We start from the raw sequence: 8,583 nt of genomic DNA, 5'->3' as shown, positions 1-8,583 counted from the left end.
AGCCATGAAATTAAAAGACGCTTACTCCTTGGAAGGAAAGTTATGACCAACATAGACAGCATATTAAAAAGCATAGACATTACTTTATCAATAAAAGTCTGTCTAGTCAAGGCTATAGTTTTTCCAGTGGTCATGTATGGATGTAAGAGTTGGTCTATAAAGAAAGCTGAATGGTGAAGAATTGATGGTTTTGAACTGTGGTGTTGGAGAAGACTCATGAGAGCCCCTTGGACTGCAAGGAGATCCAACCAGCCCATCCTAAAGGAGATCAGTCCTGGGTGTTCATTGGAAGGACTGATGTTGAAGCTGAAACTCCAATACTTTGGCTACCTGATGTGAAGAGCTGACTCATTTGAGAAGACCCTGATGCTGGGAAAGATTGAGGGCAGGAGGAGAAGGGGACGACAGAGAATGAGATGGTTGGATGGCATCACTGAAACAATGGACATGGGTTTGGGTGGATTCCGGGAGTTGGTGATGGACAGGGAGGCCTGGCATGCTGCGGTTCATGGGGTTGCAAGGAGTCAGACACGACTGAGCGACTGAATTGAACTGAACTGAACTGAAACTAAAACTCTATACCCATTAAATGATATCTTCCAACCCAGTCTAGGAGCCCCTGGCAACCACCATTCTATTTATTGTTTCTAGGAGTTTGACCACTCTAGGGTCCTCATATATGTGGAATCATACAGTACTTGTCCTTTTGTGTCTGGCTTATTTTATTTAGCTTAATATCTTTGAGTTTCACCCATGTAGTAGCATGTATCAGAATTTCATTCCTTTTTTGTGGCCTAATAACATTCTAAGCCTGTATATGCCACATTTTATCCATTCATCTGTTGATGGACGCTTGGGTTGTTTCCACCTTTGGGCTGTTGTGAATAGTGCAGCAATGAATGTTGGTGTACAACTACTCCTGCTTTCAATTCTTTCTGAGTTGATTTTTTTGTAATGACACATTTTGATTCTGTTCTTCTCTTGTTTATAGTGTATAGCTGTGTTTTTTGGTAGATACCATGGACATTACATATAAATCCTAAAATACAACTATCTAATATGATTTGATGATAACAATGTCAAAGAATACAAAACTCTATTCCTATACAACTTCATCTTCACTTTATATTACTGATGTCACAAATAGCATCTTCTTACAGTGTTTGACCAATAAAATCAAATTATAATTTTCATGAATTTGTCTTTTAAATCATGTAGCAAATTAATAAGTATAGTTACAAACCAAAGTTGCAATAATACTGGCATTTATATTTGCACATATATATATCACTTTACCAGAGACCTATATTTCTTTAAGTATCTTTGAGTTCTGTCCTGTGTCCTTTCATTTCAACCTGAAGAATTCCCTTTAGTATTTCACATAGGGCAGATCTAGTGGTAATGAACTCTCTCAGCTTTTGTTTATTTAAGAATTTCTTAATTTCTTCCTTATTAAAATTGAAGGATAATTATGATACATATGGTATTATTAATGTTACTTTCTTTCAGGACTTTAAACAAGTAATAAAATAAATAAACAAACAAGTAATAGTTATTGCCTCTGGCTTCCAAAGTTTCTGATGAGAAATCACTTTATAATCTTATTGAAGCAAATTTACACATGATGCGTCACTTTTCTCTTGCTGCTTTCAAGGTTATCTCTTTGTCTTTGGCCTTTGACAGTTGATTATAATGTGCCCTGGTGTGGGTCTCTTTGTGTTTATTCTACTTGAAGTAATGATTTATATCTCTCAGAAAATCTGGGAAGTTTTTGGCCATTATTTCTTCAAATAATCTTTCTTCCCTTTTCTGTCTCTACTCTCTTTCTTGGACTCCCATAGTGTATATGTTGCTTTGCTTGATAGTGTCCTGAAGTTCAAAATCTCTTCATCTTTGTTTCATGCTTCTTTATTTCTGCCCTATATTCAAGTTCACTGATTATTTCTTCTGCTTACTCACATCTGCTGTTGAACCCTTCTAATGGATTTTTCATTTCAGTTATTATACTTTGAGCTATATAATTTCCTTTTGGTTTCTTTTAAGATTTTCTATTTGTTGATACTCTAATTTTGTTAATACATTTTTCCCTAATTTCTTCTAGTTCTTTGTACCTTCACCTGCCCCGCCCCAACCATTGCCTTCTTGAGTATATTTTTTTAAGAAATGAAATATTTAAAAATATTTAATTATTTGGCTGTACTGGATCTGAGTTGCAGGATGCAGGATCTTTGATCTTTGTTGCAGCATGAAAAATGTTTAGTTACACCATTTGAACTCTTAGTTATGACATGTGGGACCTAGTTTCTTGACCAGAGATTGAACCCAGGCTCCCTGCCTTGGGAGCACGGAGTTTTAACTACAGATTCACCAGGAAATTCCCCAAAATAGACTTAAAATAAAAAAGTTTATAAAAGACAAAGAAGAACCTTGTATATTAATAAAAGATTCAATACAAGAAAAATAATTGTATATAAACATTTATGCACCTGATGGCAGACCATCAAAATCTATGAAGCAAAACTTGACAGAATTGCAGTGAGAAACAGAAAGTTCTACAATAATAGGAGGAGAGTTCAGTATCTCACTCTTAGTAGTAAGGAAATAGAGGACTTGAACAACACATGAAACCAACCAGATCTAACAGACAAATACAGCACACTCTGACCAACAATGACAAAATACACAGTCTTTTCAAATAGAATGGAATTAGGTCACAAAGTCTCAACATTTGAAAACATAGATATGATGTGATGTATATCCTCTGATCAAAACTGGATGAATTAGAAATAAATAATAGAAGGAAAACCAGAAAATTTGTAAACCTGTGGAAACTATACGTTAATTTTTAAATTCTTAATCAATCATCCAAAAAACAAGTCACAAGAGAAATTAGAAAATAATTAGAGATGAATGAAATGAAAACACAATATACTAAAACCCATGTGATGCAGCGAGAGTGGTGTTAAGAAGGTATTTATAGTTGTAAACACTAACATTAAAAAACAAGAAAGATTGTAAATTGATAGTCTAACTTTACAACATAAAGAATTAGAGAACAAGAAACAAACTAAACCCAAAGCTAGCAGGAGGGAGGAAATAATGAAGATTAGAGCAGAGATAAATGAAATGATGAAAAGAAAAACTGTATAGAAAATGAATGAAATCAGAAATTGGTTCTTTAAAAACATCAACAAAATTGACAAACCTTAGTTAGAATCAAGAAAAGGAAGAGGAAAGACTCCAAATATAAAATTTAAAAAATGGAAGTGGGGACATTACTACAAATTCTACAGAAATAAAGTATTATATGAGAGTACAGTGAACAATTGCATGCCAACAAATTAGATAAATATAAAATGAACAAATTCCTAGAAACACAAAATCTACCAAGAATAAATTATAAAGAAACAGATAATCTGAATAGACCTAAAACTAGTAAGCAGATTGAAGCAGAAAAAAATATCTCCCAACAAAGAAAAGTTCTGGACCTGACAGCTTTATTGGTGAATTCTACCAGACATTTTAAGAATGAACACTAATAATCCTCAAATTCTTCCAAAAAATCAAAGAGGAAGGAACACTTTCTAACTCATTCTATGAGAACAGCATTGCCCTGATACCAAAGCCAGACAAAGGTACAAGATAAAACTATAGAACAATATCCCTCATGAAAACTGATGCAAAAATCATCAACAAAATATGAGCAAACAGAATTCAGCAGCATGTCAAAAAAAACTATACAGCATGACCAAGTGAGAGTTATTTGCTAGACAGAAGAATGTTTCAACATAGTAAAATCAATCAATTTAATATCCCACATCAACAAAATAAAGGGAAATAAACCCACTGTATCATCTCAATCGATGCAGAAAAGAATTTCACAAAATCCAATATATTTTCATGATTTAAAAAGAAAACACTCAGTAAATGAGGACTAGAAGGAATACTTCATCACAGTAAAGGTCATATATGGAAAAACCTACAGCCAACAATGTACTCAGTGATGAAAGACTGAAAGCTTTTTCTCTAAGATCAGAAACATGGCAAGGATACCCACTGTAATGACTTCTTTTCAACTTAGTTCTGGCAGTTCTAGTCAAAGTAACTAGCCAAGAAAAAGAAAGAAAAGGCATCCAAATTGGAAAGGAAGAAGTAAAATGATCACTATTTGCAGATAATATGATCTTATATGTAGAAAACCCTAAAGATTCCACAAAAATACTTGCTAGAACTTAATAATGAATTCAGTAAAGTGGCAGTATACAAAGTCACCCCATAATCTCCACACATGACACAGTTCTATACACACAATTCAGAAAACAATCCCATCTACAATGACATCAAAAAGAATGCAATACCAAGGAATTACCTTCCTTAGTAAAAAGGAGGTGAAAGACTCATACGCTGAAAACAACCAAACATCACTGAAAGAAATTGAAGATGATGTAAATAAATTGAAAAACTTCCAGTGTTCATGGATTGGAAGACAATATTGTTAAGATGTCAATACTATCCAGAGCAATGTACAGGTCCAGTGCAATTTGTATCAAAAGCCCAATGATAGCTTTCACAGAAAGAGATAAATACACCCTAAAATTTATATTGTTTCCTCAGTAGCTAAAACAATTTTGATAAAGAACAAAGAGCACTCCCACTTCCTGATTTGAAGAATTATCACAAAACTATGTAAGCAAAACAGCATAGTACTGGCATAAAGCCAGAGAAGAGAAGAGAATAGAAAGCTCAGAAATAAACACCTGCATGTATGGTCAAATGATTTTTTGATAAGAATACCAAGACCAGTCAATGGGGGAATGGACAGTCTTTTCAACACATGCTGGGAAAATTAGATATCCTCTTACAAAAGAAAGATGTCAGACTGATACTAATACCATATACGCAAGAGACCAAAGACCTAAACTTAAAAGCTGAAATGACAAAACTCTTAGAATAAAATATAGGACAAAGTTTTATAACATTGGATTTGACAATGATTCCTTGGGTGTGACACCAGCAGCACACTTAGCAAAAGGAAAAGTAAACAAATTTGACTTCATGAAAATTAACTTTTTGCATCAAAAGTCACTGTCAACATAGTAAAAATACAACCCACAGAATGGGAGAAAACATTTGCAAATGCTATATCTGACAAAAGATTAATATGCAGAATATAGAAAGAGCTCTTAAAACTCAACATCAAAAAGCAAAACTCTGTTGGTGGGAATGCAAACTAGTACAGCCACTATGGAGAACAGTGTGGAGAGTCCTTAAAAAACTGGAAATAGAACTGCCATATGACCCAGCAATCCCACTCCTGGGCATACACACCGAGGAAACTAGATTTGAAAGAGACACGTGCACCCCAATGTTCATCGCAGCACTGTTTATAATTGCCAGGACATGGAAGCAACCTAGATGCCCATCAGCAGATGAATAGATGAAGAAGCTATGGTACATATACACAATGGTATATTACTCAGCCATTAAAAAAAATTCATTTGAATCAGTTCTGATGAGATGGATGAAACTGGAGCCCATTATACAGAGTGAAGTAAGCCAGAAAGATAAAGACCAATACAGTATACTAACACATATATACGGAACTTAAAAAGATGGTAATGATAACCTAATATGCAAAACAGAAAAAGAGACACAGATGTACAGAAGAGACTTTTGGACTCTGTGGGAGAAGGTGAGGGTGGGGTGTTCTGAGAGAACAGCATTGAAACAAGGATACTATCAAGGGTGAAACAGATCGCCAGCCCAGGTTGGATGCATGAGACAAGTGCTCAGGGCTGGTGCACTGGGAAGACCCAGAGGGATGGGATGGGGAGGAAGGTAGGAGGGGCAATCGGGATGGGGAACACATGTAAATCCATGGCTGATTCATGTCAATGTATGGCAAAAACCACTACAATATTGTAAAGTAATTAGCCTCCAACTAATAAAAATAAATGGAAAAAAAAAGCAAAACAAAAAAACAACCTATTTAAAAAATTGAAGGACTTGAATAGACATTTCTCCCAAGGAAATATATGAATAGCTAATTAGCATATGAAAAGATGCTCATTAGGGAATTGAAAATCAAAACTACAATGGGATACTACCTCACACCCATTAGGATGGGTCCTATTAAAAAACCAGAAAATCACAGGTGTTGGTAAAGAAATGGAGAAATTAGAACACTTGTACACTGCTGGTAGTAACATAAAATAGTATAGCTGCTGTGGAAAAAGCTATGGTGGTTCCTCAAAAAATTAAAAAAAGAACTGCCATATGGTCCCATAATTCCACGCCTAGGTATCTTCTCCAAAGAACTGAAGCAGAGTTTGGAAGAGATATTGTACGTCTGTGTTCGTAGTAGCATTATTCACAATAGTCCAAAAGTGGAAGCAAGTGTCCTTTTGATGGATGGATGGATAAGCTAAATATGGGTGTATACATACAATGACTGTTATTTAGTCTTAATAAAGAAGGAAATTTTGCAATATGTTATAAGATGGATGGGGAGAAGGCAATGGCAACCCACTCCATTACTCCTGCCTGGAAAATCTCATGGATGGAGGAGCCTGGTAGGCTGTAGTTCATGGGGTCGCGAAGAGTTGGACACGACTGGCGACTTCACTTTCACTTTTCACTTTCATGCATTGGAGAAGGAAATGGCAACCCACTCCAGTGTTCTTGCCTGGAGAATCCCAGGGACTGGGGAGCCTGGTGGGCTGCCGGCTATGGGGTCGCACAGAGTCGGACACGACAGCAGCGACTTAGTAGCAGCAGCAGCAGCATAAGATGGACAAATCTTGAGGACATTATGTTAAGTAAAATAGACCAGTAACAAAAAGACAAATACTGTATTCTACTTATATAAGGTAGTTAAAATAGTCAAATTTATAAAGACAGAAAGAATTGTGGTTGCCAGAGGCTGGGAGGAGGGGAAGATTGGGTGCCAATGTTTCATGATATCAAAGTTCAGTTTTACAGGGTGAAATGAGTTAAGAGGATAAGTGATGTTGATGGTGGCACTTATTTATATTTAATGTATTTAATACCTCTGAACTGTACACTTAAAAATGGTTAGATGGTAAATTTTGTTATGTGTATTTTATGAACATAAAAAAGTATACACACTACTTGGCCATGAAAAAGAAGGAAATCATGCCATTTGCAGCAACATGGATGCAACTAGGGATTATCATACTAAGTGAAGTCAGAAAGACAAATATCATATGATATCACTTAAATGTGGAATCTAAAATAATGGCCACAAATGAACCTATGTACAAAATAGAAATAGATTCACAGACGTAGAGAACAGACTTGTGGTTGCCAAGGGGGAGAGGGAGAGGGATGGACTGGGAGTTTGGGGTTAATAGATGCAAGCTATGACATTTAGAATGGATAAACAACAAGGTTCTAATGTATAGCACAGGGAACTATATCTAATCTCCTGTGATAAGCCATGATGGAAAAGGATATATATACATGTGTATAACTGAGTCACTTTGCTATACAGCAGAGATTGTCACAATATTGCAAATCAACTGTACTTCAGTAAGAAAAATGTATGCACAAAGAGCTGTGGTTTTCAGCAATTTGGATTTGGGAAGAGGGAAGGATGAATTGGTGGAGCACACCAAGGGGATTTTTAGGCCAAGACACTATTCTGTATAATATTATGATGGTGGATACATGTCATTATACATTTGTCAAATCCCATAGAAGGTGCAACACCAAGAGGGAACTCGAATGTGAACTATGGACTTCAGTGAATAATAATATGTCAATATTAGCTCATTGATCGCAACAAATGTGCCATACATTAATGCCGGATGTTGATAATAGATGAAACTTTTGAAGGGATAAAGGGGCATCTGGGAAGTGTATACCTTCTGCTCAGTTAAAAACATTTTTTTTTAATTAAAAGATTTACAAGGCTGTGTTTGCTTGGTTTTTCTGTAAACATAAGACTGCTCAAAAATTAATTTTTTTTAAAGAAGTCTTCACATTGGGCAGAAGAGGATCATGGGACCACTGCTGGTTGCAAAGGAGGCTGGGAGAGCAGGAAAGAACATCTTTCACCTGGACTGTAAACACAGTCCTTCACCAAATAGAATCAGGTTCTGATGGCAAAGGTGAAAGCTCCACCAGGTGACCAGGCTTGAAATATTAACCTGCAGGCCAGTTACCCCACAGGAGCCAGAAATTACGAGAGGCTGTTCACATCCCTGCTAGTCAGAGCATAGCACACGTACCTAACCAGGTGCCACGGCCTGGACCAGTGACCAGCAGAACATCACGGTCATACCCTGACCTCTCAACCCAGACTGCAGACTCTCTGCAGGCTCCTGGGGTGCACAGCAGCCAGTCAGGGAGGGGAGCTGAGTCTGCCAGGCATCCCTGACTATAGGAGGGCCCTCCTCGCCACCTCCTGAGCTTAGGGATGGTGTTCAGTTCCAGTTCTCTCTCTGCTACTGCTCGGACATATTCAATCCCATTAGTAATAAACGAAGATTGAAAATGAGGCACCTTTTTACAGTTATTAAATTTGTAAATCTTGATAACAGATCAAATACACTGTGAAGA

This window comes from Odocoileus virginianus, chromosome 1 (assembly GCF_023699985.2).
Source record: "Odocoileus virginianus isolate 20LAN1187 ecotype Illinois chromosome 1, Ovbor_1.2, whole genome shotgun sequence".
NCBI lineage: Eukaryota > Metazoa > Chordata > Mammalia > Artiodactyla > Cervidae > Odocoileus > Odocoileus virginianus.
Note: the sequence above shows the minus strand (reverse complement) of the source record.